The following is a 17,152-nucleotide window of genomic DNA, read 5'->3' as shown; positions in this document are numbered from 1 at the left end:
GACACAGTTGGAAGCTGAAGACACAGATGAATCAAAGGGATGTTAGGAAGTATTTCTTCAGCCACAGAGTAGTCAGGAAGTGGAATAGTTTGGGAAGCGATGTAGTGGAGGCAGGATCCATACATAGCTTTAAGCAGAAGTACGATAAAGCTCATGGTTCAGGGAGAGTGACCTAGTAGCGACCAGTGAAGAGGCGGGGCCAGGAGCTTGGACTCGACCCCTGCAACCTCAACTAGGTGAGTACACACACACACACACACACACACACACACACACACACATACACACAGGAAGTATTTCTTAGTCACAGAGTCGTCAGGAAGTGGAGTAGCCTAGCAAGGGTTGTAGTGGAGGCAGAAGCGATACATAGCTTTAAGACGAGGTATGACAAAGCTCAGGAAGCAGAGAAAGAGGACCTAGTAGCGATCAGTGAAGAGGCGGGGCCAGGAGCTGAGTCTTGACCCTTGCAACCACAATTAGGTGAGAACACACACACACACACACACACACATGGTAACTAACTCGCATATACTACAGGCCTAGTGTCTAATCGACATGTAGCTAGGACCAAATGGTAACTAACACACACACACACATAAATAGGCAACTTCAGAATCTCCAGATACTTGGTAAACATATTGCCCATTGCCCAGCCTTGAATGGTGCCATCTCATAACACTAACTAATGCACACTGCTTTTTCACTTCCCTGTCATTATTATTATTAATTTTTTTATTAACACATCGGCCGTTTTCCACCCTGACAGGATGGCCCGAAAAAGAAAAAGCTTTCATCATTCACTCCATCACTGTTTTGCCAGAGGCGCATTCATACTACCTGTCATGTTTCACCTAAATATGTAAATAAGTGCTAATTTATTTATGTAATATGACATATTGTGAGGAGACACACAGTCACTCAGCAACTGCAAAATGACACACAGTCAAAGATGACAAATTATAGCACAACTAAAAAAAATGCTAAGGTAATGACTTTCAAACCTGGATTATTATTATAATCAAGGGGAAGCGCTAAACCCGGAGGATTATACAGCGCCTGGGGGGGAGGATGTGGAAGGCATTCAGGCTTAATTCGGGGAACTGGAGCACAGATCCAATTTCCTAAATCAAGAGCCCCTCACCAACATCAAGGAACCTTCCTTGAGGGGTTTCAAACCTGGAATGCATGTGTTCTACATGCTAGTGACTTTCTTTACGGTTAACAATATATCATTACATGTAAAACTACATTTTTTTAACTGCAGAAGGAAATAGTCTGACATAACTGTTTATCTATACAAGGCATCCACATTTAACCCCAACTCTGCTAGGGCAACATTTACATATGCAGAATATTCATCTGATCAAGGGGGTCAAATTCAGTGGCCAGTGGCTAATACTTGCCGTGTTGAGAGGAATAAAAAGTTAGTGGAATTAGTTGACACCTGGGATGGTGTCTTCATCATCTGTCGTGACCACAAGGAGTAACAACAGTCATGTGTCAGTCAGGTGGTTAGAGGCAGCAGGTACAGGGTCAGAAGGATGGTCAAATTCTGACTCACTAGTCTGGCTGTCAGAACTCTCATCAATATCGTCACAAACTAACTTCATATGGTCCAAAGGCGACTATTTGTACTGACCTCTCTTTACTTCTCTAACTTTGTACATATTACCACTTATGTAAAACAACCATGGGGGGGGGGACTGAATGATGGCTGTTAGCTAAATTGAGCTATCATTCAACTACCCCCATGGCTGTTTTGCATCTTGTATCGCTTGTTCGCGTTTTTTGCATATTACCCCCCCCCCCTCAAGGAAGGTTCCTTGATGTTGGTGAGGGGCTCTTGATTTAGGGAATTGGATCTGTGCTCCAGTTCCCCAAATTAAGCCTGAATGCCTTCCACATCCCCCCCCCCAGGCGCTGTATAATCCTCCGGGTTTAGCGGTTCCCCCTTGATTATAATAATAATAATGTATATTACCCTTTAAGTGTTCAACAACTCGATAAGGACCAACAAACTTCTGGTCAAGCTGTGGAGCTGTTGATCAGAGGAACTTGATCTCTGATCTAAGGAAATGATATCTTGAGTGTATCTGAGTGTAAACACAGGCACATCAGAATATAAACAAGGGCACATCAGAATGTGCTCTTCACCAACTCCTAGGCTGAGGGACTGATTACCTCATCTTTTGCATATAATTCTTCACTTCATGTCCTTGTATTGCATTGCTAAAGCCAGTGGATGACGATACGTCTACAAATAATGATACCCAGATGTTGCACATGTGTCTAATTCTACATCAGAATGTAAACAAACACGTATCAGAAGGTAAACAAAAGGCGCATCAGAATGTAAACAAACACGTATCAGAATGTAAACAAACACGTATCAGAATGTAAACAAAAGGCGCATCAGAATGTAAATAAAGGCGAATCAGAGCATGGAGCATAAACAAAAGTTCAAGAGAATGTAAACAAAGGCGCATTGACTAAACAAATGCATGGTAGTCCCACATCTACCGCTTGCGGAGTGAGCTACAGGTTACATTAAGTTTCCTTGCTATATCCTATGTAGTGCCTGGAGAATGGGAGATATGGATCAGATAATAGGCCTGGTCACAGACCGGGCCGCGGGGGCGTTCACCCCCCGAAGCCCTCTCCAGGTATACTTCAGGTATACGTACAGGTGCACATAGGTACAACTATCATACTTAGTGACATGTGTAAATTATCCCCCACTCCCCAGGAAAGTAACAATTACTTATTTCGATAATAATATCTTCAGCTCACACACTGAGGGACTGGGGATAGATTTCGGCACAGGTTAATAATAATAATGTATTTATTTCTACAAGTACATGTACATGATATTCAGACCATAGCTGACGTCAATGACATACTACAATATAGAAAGCTCCTTGTTATGTAGAGAATTTCGGGCAATTTAGGTCAATTTTGTCCCAGGAGGCCTGGTCACAGACCGGGCCGCGGGGGCGTTGACCCCCGGAACTCTCTCCAGGTAAACTCCAGGTAACACCAGTCCACTAACACCCAGGTACCTATTTTACTGATAGGTGAACATGGATAGCAGGTGTCTTAAAGAAACACGTCCTAATGTTTCCACGCGTACCGGGGATCGAACCACGGACCTCAGTGTGTGAGTTGAGTGCGCTACCAACCCAACTACGGGACGTCATGTTTCCTCACACTTGCAGCAATAAGTAGGTACCTGCGTGTTAGTCCACTCTTGTGAGTGGCATCCTGGGGGCGAAAAATTAAGTTTATTGGGGTACAGGTATACATAAGTATAATTATCATACATAGTGTAAATTATCTAGGATAACCCAAAACAAAGTCAAAGTGACTTATTTCCATTGTGCTTCCTTGGTGAATTAAATCTTGTTTAAAGAAAAGTATAATTGCATTGACGAAGACAAGGTGGACCTTAGAAAAGCTCAGTTACCCATTTTATTGATTATTTTGGACAGAAAATTGGTTAAATTGGAGGTATGAGGACTTTTTTTTTATTGTTAAGATGCCATCTTGGACGCTGGTGTGCAGGGCTGACAACCTCCACACTTGTAGCATACTCGTGTAGTTGGCATGTCTGTAAGTAACTTCAAATTGTTTAACCAAATTATTTTTTTATATAAATTCATGTCTTACCTTTTAGCTTATTTTTTATGCTAACATTTTTTTTGCGGCATAATTGTTCGATAAGAAGAGATAAGAACGTTTTCTTAGGGTAATCAATAACACCTTATCAACTGTCATTTCATGTTTCAGATGATAATTAAACGGAAGATGTTTTTGTACATTTACTAATAAATAGATGCATAACAGTGATGTAGGTTTATTTATATATTTTTTGACGTATGAGTATAGAGGACGCTTTATATATGTAGTCCCTGAGGAAGGTGCCGGTCGGTCGCCATTATTAAGAAGTGAAGCAAGCTTTTTCTTTGTTTCTAGCTCGTCTCCACTCAAATACCCAGTTACTTGTCACCAGAAACAGTTGACAGGTATGTTTGATGGCGGAACGAGACATGTAAATGGTTGTAAGTGAGTGATTGAGTGTGTGGTGGGTGTGAGATGAGTGTAGAGAGTGAGTGAGAGCGCAGGCTTGTTGTATCGACGCGGGGACGACGCTGCTGCCTCCCTCACCCACCCCGGGGCATGACACACTACACCCGCTATATTCACCACTACCACACCCTCAGGTATTTATTGTGGTGTGGGAGCGAGGGAGTGGTTGCTGGTGGTGGTGGTGCAGGTGGTGCAGGAGGGTTGTGGTGGTGGGTGTTGAGGCAGGAGAGAGAGAGGTGGTGAGGGCGGCCAACAAAGGCAGCAGTGGCCATTTTCCTCAGCTCAGGCCGCCGCCCATCACACCCACACCGCCCACTCTTGTACCTTTACTCCTTGCACTCGCCTCGTACTCTGGCGCTACACCTACTTGCTCAACACTCGAAATGGGTGAATTATTGTAGGGAATGTAGGATAGAAGGTTTGTATTGTGCGACAGGAAGTTGTCACTGATCTCACTGAAGTTGGCCATTTATTCTCTAATACCATGATTATTGTTGGTATTCCCATCTACTTAACTTTCTTCATGCTACTGAGGGGTTCTTCATCCAGAAAATTGAACTTTACCACTCCTTCCCTGTACTAGTTATAAGAGCGAAAGAACATTTCAGTATGTCTACTGGACCATGCTAGGCAAGTCTAACTCACACACCCCCACCCACTCGTGTACCAGTGCAACCTATATATAAAGCTACCAAAAGTTCTTGCCTCACTGATGCTACCTGGAAGTTTGTTCCACTCATCCACAACTCTATTGCCAAACTAGTTCTTTCCTGCATCCTTTATAAATTTAAATTTCTCTAACTTGAATCCATTGCTGCAAGTTCTGTCTTAGATAAGTAGTTTCAATATGCTATATATTTCCCATTTTTTTCATGTTTTTCCATTTTTACATCTCTCATGTTCCTTCTGATTTTAAGCTTTTTTAAATAAAAAGTTTACTTAGGTACAGATATGCATAAGGACAATTAAGAATAGTAACATATGTGCATGAACGTAACTTGTCTCCCTGTGGATTTAGCACTTTCCTTAAATATAATAATGGTATGAATATTTGCATAATAAATGGAGAGCACTTTTCAGAATCTTTAAAATGAGGATTTTAGCCTAAACTACATATAATCATAATTATAAATCTTATTTTCAGGACTTTCTACAAAAAGTGTAAAGGGCTAAAGTTTATGATATTACTTGGTGGATTTATGTCACTAGTTATAATGTACAATACATACAATGATTGTGTAAGTATTACTTGTGCACACTTTTACTTTGTAAAAATTAGCAATAGTTACGTTTCTTTTAGCCTGTGTTGTAGTAGGTTCGCCGGTCTTGTCACGGCCCGGGTCTTTTCCAGATGGTGACCCAGTGTTGGTCCCCCCAGGTGGGGGGTGTCATTCATCATTCTTGTATCCTGTGTGGACATCTTGCTATGTTCCCTCCAGATGGAGAGTGACATCTCTTGCAATGACCCCTGGGGTGGGGAGTATCTTCTTTCTTCTTTCTCTTGCTCTGGTCGCATCTTGGTAAGCACGCATCCTCTTGAGTCTTTTAACACTTGTTGTCCAAGCTGGTGTTGTGATCTTGAGCCAGTTGTTGTGGCACGGGCTGAGTGAATATTGGCTTCAGGCTGTACTGCCATGCAAGAAAATATAGGCCCCATTATTTTTTTTTTCTTTTTTGAAGTGGAGGGAAAAAGAAGGATAAGATGATACAGGAGCATAGGAAGTGTGAGATGTTTAAGAATGGAGTGGAGGAGTATTGGTGGGCCCCGTCAGGGGCATTTCACCGAGTCTTCATCGGGGTGGTGGGTGAGCTGCCTGGACTGGGAGTAAAGTCTCCAAGTCACGGACGGCCAGGTACACCAGCTGTGCTGCCTTGTCCTCCCAGGCCTGACCCCCTGCAGACATCGGGAGGTGCCTGTGGCAAATGGGCGTTGTTGCTGGGCAGTCCAGCAGGTAGTGCAGGAGGGGCTTCGAGACCATCTGGTTGCAGTAACTGGAGCTCTTCTCTTGCTCACTCGGTGAGGCATTTGGCGGTGGGGTATCAGAGGTGCAGGCAGTGGATGCTCACTTGCACCTCCCTGTCCAGCTCTGCATACTTGGTGGAGGCTCCTTGCATGTTGCCCTGTCGTACCATCGCCGGCTCCGAGATGTACCCAGGTTCGCCATTGGGTGCTTGGCTGCCCTGGCAGGCCAAAGGTCAGTCTGCCTACAACTGATGGGGATAGAGATCCCCGGCTGGGCCTTCAATGTAGCTGTCTTGGCTGCCCCATCTGCCGCATTATTCCCAGGGAGGCCGATGTGACCCAAGATTCAGTTGAGTGTTGCTCTTCGGTCCTGGTCAGCGAGCCTCTACAGGTTGCTTCTGATGGTAGTGATTAACTGGATGTTGTCCCTTTATTCCCTGTGCACAGTTGCCTGTATTGCTGCCCTGGAGTCGACATAGACTACTGGTGGTTGCAAGTGTTCCGTGAGCACATGCAGCGCCCTCTGAATGGCGTGAAGTTCCGCCTGAAGGTACAGTGGTCTGGGAGACGTCAACTGGCAGTCAGGGTATTGTGATATACCCTGGTGCCTGTGTGGCTGAACTCCGGGTCCCTTGAGCTGTTGGTGTAGTATATCTTACACCTTGGGTGCTCCGCTCTTGTGATGCTTGCCTGCTGCCCATTGGTGCAGGATGGGCTGTGGACAGTGGTGCCTACTGACTAGGTTTGCCAGGTAGACAGCCACTTCTTCTGGCACCCAGGGTGGCGACACAGTGTACGCCGCCACTGGATGGTCGCAGACTTTTTCTTCGAGGAGCGACATTGGATGGAGCTCCTTTGCTACATACATGATTGACCACATCCATAGTCAGCCTGGTTGCACCGTGGGGTAGTGTCATCAAACCCGGAGGTCTTGCATCAGTGTTTCGCCACCAGGTAGCTGGACATACTGTGCAACTCTCATGACAGCAGCAAGGGCAGTCCTATTGTTGAGGGGCTGCAGCTGGGCCTTGAAGTTCAGGGGCACTACATTCATCCATTCTGGCACCCTTATCGTAGGGGTTCTTAAATGGAGATATCGAGGGTTGAAGGTAGACACACTTGTTGGATGGTAACAATATATTGTCAGACTGTGATGATGGGAAATGGAGCCCAGCCTCTGCCTGTCCTAGCCTGGATGTCTGCGCCGACTGAGGGGGAGGCAGAGGTACGAGCCTACACATGCGCATCCCGTGACGTCACACAAAGTCACAGGCCTACAAGGGATCTCCTATCTAAAGCACATGGATGATACTAATATGCTATGCTATATAACACAGGGATCAGCAACTATGCTGACAGCTCGGTCATGTTACGTATGTCGTCTCGACATACACTACTATCTATAGGCTGAACGGGCAGGCGGTTCTGGGCTGATTCTATACAATAACAAATTCATATATAACTTAGAACTAATGGATGGTATCATAATGGATGTTACAACATGAGTTTTACGTAATGGGTGTTAACGTAATGAGTTATAACGTAATGCATTACAAACTATAAGAACAAATCATTGTACAATATGGGTGGAATTGATCGATCGATCTGTATTCAAGCACTCTACGGATTCTGAGGAAGAATAAATATATATATACAAGGTGAAATTAACAGCAAAAGCATCTGGTGCACTCAGACTATTACTGTCAAATTCTCAGAATACGGAGGGAACGTGAACACGAAAAAAAAAAAATTTCTGAAAAACTAATCAGTTAATAACAAACAGTTGACAATTTACTTCATCTCGGACAACTAGTTATACAGACTATGTACATTTAAACCCAATTCTGCGAGGGTGAGGTTTACATATGCAGAATGGTTATCATCCCTGGTAGGATTGAATTCCTCTGCAATGGCTAACGCATGCCTTGACTGAGGGAGATCTAAATGAGTATCTACAAAAGATACTTGTGGATTTCTCATTACTTGTCGAGTACGCAAGGAGTAACGACATTCAGGTTGAGTGTCGCGATAAAGCATCTGCGACTACATTCGACTTGCCAGGTAAATGTTCAAAAGTGGGATTGAACTCTTGGATAGTCAAGGTCCATCTGGCTAACCTTCCAGTAGGCTGTTTGTTCTGGAATAAAGGTATCAGTGGCGCATGGTCTGTCAAGACATGAACAGGGTACTGGTAAATAATGTCTCGGAAGTGCTTTAAAGATCATTAGATTTTAGTAAGGCTTTTGATAGAGTTCCGCACCATAGACTGTTAAAGAAAGTGGCAGCTCATGGCATTGGGGGAAAAGTGCTCTCGTGGATCGAGTCATGGCTCACTGACAAGAAGCAGAGAGTGTCCATAAATGGGGTTAAATCCGAGTGGGGATCTGTAACAAGTGGCGTTCCACAGGGATCAGTCTTGGGCCCGTTGTTGTTTATAATATATATCGATGATCTTGATGAGGGAATTACTAGTGATATGAGCAAATTCGCCGATGACACAAAGATAGGTAGGATAATTGATTTAAACGTAGATGTTAGGGAACTTCAGGAGGATTTAAACAAACTCTATTCTTGGTCAGAAAAGTGGCAGGTGCAGTTCAATGTAGATAAATGCAAGGTTCTGAAGCTTGGGAGTGCCCATAACCCTAGTACTTATAAGTTAAATGATGTAGAACTTAGCCATACAGATTGCGAAAAGGACTTGGGGGTTATGGTGAGCAGCAACCTTAAACCAAGACAGCAATGCCTAAGCGTACGTAATAAGGCAAATAGATTACTGGGATTTATATCAAGAAGTGTAAGCAACAGAAGTCCAGAGGTCATACTGCAGCTTTATACATCATTAGTAAGGCCTCGCCTAGATTATGCAGCTCAGTTCTGGTCTCCGTATTACAAAATGGACATAAATTCGTTAGAAAACATTCAGCGTAGGATGACTAAATTAATACATAGCATTAGAAATCTTCCTTATGAAGAAAGATTGAAGACTCTTAAGTTACATTCACTTGTTAGACGAAGAATGAGGGGAGACCTGATCGAAGTGTATAAGTGGAAGATAGGTATTAATAAAGGGGATATTAATAAGGTCTTGAGGATGTCTCTCCAAGAGAGAACCCGCAGTAATGGATTTAAATTAGATAAGTTTAGATTTAGAAAGGACATAGGAAAGTATTGGTTTGGAAATAGGGTAGTTGATGAGTGGAACAGTCTATCTAGTTGGGTTATTGAGGCTGGGACTTTGGGTAGTTTCAAATCTAGGTTGGATAAGTACATGAGTGGGAGGGGTTGGATTTGAGTGGGACTTTCACATCAGAGCTTATTTCTTGGGTGGCATTGAAAATTGGGTTGGGCAAATGTTTTGTTAGTGGGATGAATTGTAAAGGACCTGCCTAGTATGGGCCAGCAGGCCTCCTGCAGTGTTCCTCCTTTCTTATGTTCTTATGTTCTTATACTATTGCTAAAGCTTCTTGCTCCGTTACTGTATAATTACGTTCAGCCTTCGTAAGGACTCGGCTAGCAAATGCAACTGCGTTGTACTTGCCATCAGTCTTCTGAGCTAGTACGGCACCTATGCCAATTGAACTAGCATCAGTTGTTAGATAGAAGGGCTTAGAAAATTCTGGGAATTTCAAAATTGGAGCAGACGTTAGCTTTTCTTTTAGAGTTTGGAATGCTCTTTCTTGACGGAAGGTCCAAACAAAAGGAGCATCTTTCTTAAGCAACTCAGTTAGAGGAGCAGCTATGGAAGAAAAATTGGCAATGAAAGATCTATAAAAACCTGCTAAGCCCACAAAGGATCTTAGGGCATCAGCAGTTTTGGGAGTTGGAAAATTTAGTACTGCAATTACTTTACTTTGATCAGTCGTAACCCCTCTAGGAGTGACTACGTGACCAAGAAACTTAATTTCTGATCTGAAAAATTGACATTTGGACAGTTTGATCTTTAAATTGGCTTCTTCAAGCTTGCCAAGTACTATAACAAGTCTTTTCAGGTGTGTGTCCACGTCTTCGGACATGACGATTACGTCGTCTAAGTACACCATAAGTGCTTTACCTATAAGGCCTCTAAAGATGTTGGTCATGAGTCTAGAGAACGTGATAGGAGACGATCGTAATCCAAACGCCATACGTAGGAAGTGATAATGACCTGTGGGAGTGGAGAATGCAGTTAACTCTTGGCTGTCCTCGTGAAGAGGGACTTGCCAAAACCCTTGTAACAAGTCCAGGGTCGAGAAGACTTTGTTATCTCCGATATTGCGTAAAAGGTCGCCTAGTACAGGAAGTGGGAAACGATCTGGAATGGTTTTCGCATTTAACTTCCTAAAGTCAATCACCGGGCGCCAAGTGCCATCCTTCTTAGGCACTAGGATCAAGGGCGCATTCCAGGGTGAATTGCTAGGTGCAATAACTCCATCATTGAGCATTTGATTGATCAGTTCCTCTGCGACAGCAACTTGGGAATGAGGCATTCTGTACGCAGGTATATAAATAGGTCTAGTACCAGGTTCAAGTGGAATACGATGGGACAATAAGTTCGTTATACCCATCTTCTCACCTGGTAAGGCAATGGCTTTATGACGTTTGTTCAACAGAGTCAACAAACGCTTGACTTCGTCTGGGAAATCAGTGGGAGCTAAGTCTTTTTCCTCAACTGGTGGGATAGATTGATCCAGTGGAGTGGATAAGGTCTCCACTGTTGAAATAGCACCGACCCACTGGTCAGGTGGCACGTCATCCTGTACAGGGTAAGGATAGTGAACTAGGTCAACGAGGTTGGTATTTGCTCTGAGACGAACACTGTGACCCAAAGTGTTAGCAAGGAGTAATTGGATCTTACTGTCTCTTACAATATGTAAGGAAGGCTCAACAAATAAACCTTTGACCTTGCAGGAATCACTGTCAACTAGGACGTTATCACCTTCTGGAACATTAGGAACAACAACAGACACTCTAGTGAGAGCACTAGCTGCAACAGAGACGTCTTTCTGCAAACGGCATGTGACATCAACAAGAGATGGCATTACTAGTTTCAAGTAATCGTTTTCTGACAAGGCATCCCCTGTGGAGAAACTACTACTCGAACTAGCAGTCATTGCAGGGATAGGCTGTGCACTCAAGGCAGTCTGAGTGTCCTCGGACACTTGAGGCAACGGAACACTATCCTGCAAGTCTGAAGGTGTAGGTGGAACACAGATGGGAGTGACAGAATTACCAGTGCCTGACCGCTTGGGTACGCTACTGGAGAATGCATTGGCTTGTGAGGACTTAATGCATACATCATACTCTGCAGCAGTATGACAGATTTCTGATCCAAGCTGGTAACCCCAGAATGGAACGATCAAGTCGTCAATTTGGGCATGCCATCGGTACGGGTCGAGCACAATGCGTAAGTCTCGCATGGAAGCAAATCCCAGGAGAAGGTCACCAGGGAAAGTAATCTGGTCGACAACAAGAAAAGCAGCAGTAAAGTCTCTTCCTTGGATAGTAAAGGTGAGCAAAGTCTGCCCTCGGACTCGCAGAAGGGAACCAGCTACTCCACTAAGGGAGGTTACAGTAGTTGGTTCAACGAGGAGGACACGGCGTAACTGCTTCTCTTTAAACAAGCTAGACCTAATGATATTAACTTGCGCACCAGATTCCATGAACACATGAATGGGCGCATTATGGACAGAAGCTTGTACTAATGGACCAATCGTTACGTTAGGAGTTATATGCAAACAGAAAGGTGAGTTGTCATCGGAGAAGGCCTTTTCTACTTCATCCCCAAATTCCTCTACGTCAGAGACGTGTGAAGCAACATCATCAGCAGGATTATCATTCTCGAGACTGCTTATGGCTTCAAAGGAATTGTGAACGGGGATGGTGTACTCATTATCGCCTACTGTCACCATGGGACGGTTTGACTGGGGCGCTCGATTTCTCCCGAATTGGAAGAATGAGCCTGGTTCTGGTTATTTTGAGAACCACGATGTCTGTTTCCTCTACGGGTTCTGCGGTTGGAACGGCCACGGAAAGACCTAGAGTACTGAAGGTTGTAGAGAGCATTGCACTCAGATGTGTCATGTCCATGAATTCTATGATAAGTACAGTAGGGAAGATCTGACTGGTACTCATCATCAGTACGACGCTTCTTAGGGTGACTGTCATGACAATTAATAGCAATATGGCCACGGTAACCACAATTGTAGCAAACTCTTTGACTGTGGGTACTGTACGTACTACGGGTGCTACGGAAATGATGGCTCTTAACACTTGCTTTGGATGATGGACGCTAGTGATTAAGGTTGGGAGTTTTGGTAGTAGCACAAACTAGAGGAGGTACAGGATTGGACAAGGTGTTTGGTATAGACTTACGATAAGGGAAGGTTCCCTCGGGACACAAATTTCGTACATGGATTAGAGCTGCAAGCGGTCCCATAGTAGCATCTAGCGGACTTGAATTGTACACATACCTAGATGTCGGTGGCATTAGTTGTTTAATAACTCCAAATGCAGCTAATTTGGCAAACCCATCAAGGGCTGGTTTATCGTTATCTTTAAGGTACCTGGAATTTTGACCTGCTTTAACAAATGAGGACATTAGGTTATTAAGACGAAGAGCAAACTCATCTAATGACTCTTCTGGTCTCGGAGCTGTGCAAACTAATTCTTTGAGAACAACGAACGGATCGGTTTCTCGCACCGGTTCAAGATTATTGCGAATTAACTGTTCATAATCTTGCCACCTGGTTAGATCTTGGAAGTCCTTCATACGAATTAAGTTAAATACATTTGAGGCTGCTGGAGAACGGGCTAGACTCTCCTTTCCCATACTTATTAAAAGACTCTCAGATGGAAGACCATCAACTGAAGCATTAGCTCTGGTTCTAACTGCAGTAAACCAACCTTCAAGGTTGTCTGGGGTCACCATTGAACAATGGCATAGCATCATACGGATCACGACTGAAATTACGCAGGCTAGAAGTCTGAGTATGTCTATCGTTTGATAAGGGGTTACTCGAATTTTGGGCTGACACATTAATGGTTGTACTAGCAGCATGTGCTGAGGCATCGCTTGAGAAAACTTGAGACATATTTGCAAAATGTAAAACAAGACTTTAGAGAAACAAAAGAAAATGGTAACTGAGGAACACACAACACAGTGGACTTAAATGGGGAAAAAAATGCTTAACTATTCTGCATAAGTAATTAAAAGTTGACAGGTTACACAGTAAGCAAAGAACTCACACAAGAAAAATATTCAACTTAATGAACAACACTTTGAAAATCAACAGAACTTGTACTTTACTCAAAACTGATTTGTTCAACTTTTACTTTAAATTGATTGAATGGCACAGTGAGTTGTCTTTACTTTCAATGCAACAGGGAAATGCACAACAAAATTATAAATCAATCAAAAAGAAAAAATATTAAAATGGACTCAATAAATCTTGTGCACAATTAAGAAAACTGAGCAAAAACAATTCACTAAAAAAGGAATAAAATGGCATACAAAGAATAAAATATTATGCACAGAACAGAGCATAAGAAACTGCAACACAATATTTGCACAAGAATTATAGCAAAATGAGTCAATGTGTAATAATAAAAATTATTACACACACAAGAAAAGAAATATATCAAGGAATGAACACTTTAACTCTTAACTGCACTCAAGCAACACTTAACAAGCAAAAGAACAATTTACTCTAAAAGAAGAACTTAAAAATTGCACTAAGAGTGAATTTGTTCAATGAAACATTAAAAATAATAGGTGCTAAAACACATACCAAAAAAAGTTTGAACACTTACAGTGATGCAGAATACAACACATCAACATAAACACAGTACTAGAATTTTCTTGCAATGAAACTTGATGTGTGAAAAATTTTGTAAAAAAAATGATTTCTTGCTTGCACAAAATAATGGCACTATTGTCTGTGGAAATAAAACAAATTAGACACTGGCTAAATGAAAGAATATGAACACAAGAATGTTCAACACACAGGGAACAAAACAAAAATACACAAAAGCTGGGAAGAAAAAAAAATTATAACAGACAACACTTGAGTTGTGATGCAGAATATGAGGTGAAAAATTTACTGAAATACTTCACTGGAATACTGAGAACACTAAGTGATTGTGAAGTGTACACGCAAGTTCTATACTGCTCATATGTTGCACACACAACAAAGGAAAAACACTAAGGTACTTAATTCAAGTATATAAAAAAACGAAACACAACACAACAGACATGAAATAATAGCACAAAAATTAACACTGAATTAAGAAGAGAAAAAAAGAATATTGCAGTCAGTATATAATAAACACTGAGGCTGATCAAGAGTCACTGAATGTCACTAAGAGAAAAATCACTGGAACACAAAAGAAATGTCTCAACACTCGCAAATGTCTCTATGGAAAAAAAAAAATATTATCACTGTAACGACTTGGTGAAGAATGAGGTTGATGGAGGAAGGTTGGAGGATTGTTTATGTCGTCTTGCTGCTGTCCTCTGCACACGTGATCGTAGAATTGCGCTGGCACAAAACACACACTAGCTCTTGACCCCCTATGTGGTCCTTAAAATATGGTGCTATAACCCTTAGTAGTTTACCAAAACACTGAAGAAGTTAGGTGAGTGGGTAATGGCTGAGTGAGGCATCTGAGGCCGCGTGGTGAGTGTAGTTGGGTTTGTGGGTATAACAGGGCTAAGACCGGCAATGGTGCGACACACGTGGTGAGTGTAGTTGGGTTTGTGGGTATAACAGGGCTAAGACCGGCAATGGTGCGACACACATGGTCGTGGGTGGCTGGGCATATGGGTTGAACGGCGTAAGCCTCACTGCCGCGAAGATAATTCTAAGCCGACTGGCTTAAAAACAACCCACAAAATACTACAGCACCACAAGGATGAAAAAAGAGCACTCAGGATGACTTGGAGCTTGAATCACAAGTGATGAAGACTACTCACGTGGCTTGCTTGAGTACTGGGGTAAGACACCTGGGTTAGTTGCTAGCTGGCTTATCTTAACCCTTCACACAGAATAGCTTGATAACTTCACACGATGAGCACAGTAGAGGTGGAAGCTGGCTTGGCAGGCAAAAGAATTGGATGGGGTAGGCTAGGCTGGACTAGGACTCCATTGTTCTGACTCCCTCACCACAGACTGGAAGCTGGCTTATTTTGCAAACTCGGGTCAACCCCTCGGGAGTGATGCAAATAAGCAGATAAACACTAATACAAAGAGACTGACCAGTGAATGGTGTAGAAGCTGGTATGAGCTTGGGTGGGAGAACTGGCTTGAGGTAGCAGGCTGGCTAGGTCGGCCTACTGGTGACACGAAATGGCCGTCTTGCTGGTCGAAATTTATCTCCAGAAATCGCTGTAATCATCAGAATTACAGGCCCTCCGTTGCCACCATTTATCGTAGGGGTTCTTAAATGGAGATATCGAGGGTTGAAGGTAGATACACTTGTTGGATGGTAACGATATACGTATTGTCAGACTGTGATGATGGGAAATGGAGCCCAGCCTCTGCCTGTCCTAGCCTGGATGTCTACGCCGACTGAGGGGGAGGCAGAGGTACGAGCCTACACGTGCGCATCCCGTGACGTCACACAGTCACAGGCCTACAAGGGATCTCCTATCTAAAGCACATGGATGATACTAATATGCTATGCTATATAACACAAGGATCAGCAACTATGCTGACACCCTGAGCATGACCCGAGCAGCGGCATTCTGCACAATGCTGAGTTGTAGAGTCAGCATGGACCAGTGTAACTGCTCTGTAGTCGGAGGGAGTATACAGCCTGCACGTAGACCATCCAGAGGACTTTGAGGCTGGCCCCCGCCCTAGGGCTGGTCAAGGCACGCATAGCCGTGACCCTTTGCATGGCTCGTTCCCTGACATGTTCCGCCTGCTTTATGAATGAGATGGCTGCCAGTGTACATGCCCAGGTATAGGTAGCTGTTGACCCATTCTGGGTTGATACCCAAGATCTGCAGCTTGTTGTCTGGGACCTTGGCATGCAGGACCATGGCTTTGGACTTTGCAGAGATCTTGAGGCCAAGTCTGCGGCAGGTGGTTGCCAACAGGTTAAGGTCGCGTTGGGCCCGAAGCATTGAGCTGCATCTCTCAGGATGACGAGTGCCAGGTCGTCGACATAACTGAGTAGTTGGGTACTTGTGGAGAACGTCAGCTGCACCAACTCGTGCATCAGCACGTTTGAGAGTTGGGCTGAGGACTCTGCCCTGCATGGTGCCATTTTCCAGGGTCCTGAGGGTGAATGCCTGCCCCTGGAAGCGCATGCGGGCATGCCTCTCCTGAAAGTAGGAGCGATCCAGGCAAGCAGCTTGCCCTTCACTCCCCTGCGAGACTGCAGGTCGAGGATGGTTGTTGCTCTGGCCAGCTCAAAGGCCCTCTTCCGGGTCTAGGAAGACAACAGTCTTGGGCCTCTTGTCTGACCCAGTGCTGGCTAGGAGGGTGGTGATGCTCTCGAAGGTGCCCACCCCTTGAGTGAAGCAGCAGGCGTGCTGGTGTTCAGGTCCAAGCTGCTATCTCAGCCGCTCCAGCACCATCCTCTCGGTCACCTTGAAGAGACAGCTGGTGAGAGATGGGCCTCATGCTTTCTGGGTCCCTGGGCTTGGGAATCGGCAGGATGTTGGCTTCCTTCCATGCAGTGGGGAGTCAACCAGCCCTCCAGGACTGGTTGATGACCCCCAAGAGGGCTTCATGTCCTGGTGGGCCTGACCACGAGACCATGCTGTGGGTGATGCCGTCCTGCCCGAGGGCCGTGTCTCTTGAGGACCTGAAGGCCGCCTGTAGCTCCCGGTCAGTGAAGTCTGTGTCAGTGTCATCATCTTTCTGGCATGCCTCCAGCATCCTGGCAGTCCTTCCAGGGATGAGGGCAGCCTGGATATCCTAAGGCAGATGGCCGTTGCTGCCCTGGAGGTGAAGAGTTCCACCAGTCTACTTTCCCTGCCGGGTCGTGGTGAGCCCAAGCCGTGCCCCTGCGTTTCCCGGTAGCCATGCCAATCTTGGCCCAGATCTCCGACAGGTTAGAGGTGTGGCTGAGAGAGGCACACCACACTAATGACTTTGCCAGGTGGACCCTGTG

General features: G+C 44.3%; 1 protein-coding gene across 3 annotated transcripts in view; it reads left to right on the top strand.

Moving 5' to 3' along the window:
• The first annotated feature begins 3,888 nt into the window (after positions 1–3,888).
• The window catches only part of LOC128685058 (sentrin-specific protease 1-like), a 245,085-nt gene continuing 231,821 nt past the window's right edge, over positions 3,889–17,152 (top strand). Inside the window, exon 1 of one of the 3 annotated variants that reach the window (XM_070102714.1) lies at positions 3,889–4,022. The gene's annotated coding sequence lies outside the window, so the exon portion shown is untranslated. The other 2 variants (XM_070102723.1, XM_070102729.1) reach the window with 2 other exon arrangements.

This window comes from Cherax quadricarinatus, chromosome 5 (assembly GCF_038502225.1).
Source record: "Cherax quadricarinatus isolate ZL_2023a chromosome 5, ASM3850222v1, whole genome shotgun sequence".
Classification (NCBI taxonomy): Eukaryota; Metazoa; Arthropoda; class Malacostraca; order Decapoda; family Parastacidae; genus Cherax; species Cherax quadricarinatus.
The sequence above is the reverse complement of the archived record's forward strand: the minus strand, read 5'-3'. Positions and strand labels throughout refer to the sequence as shown.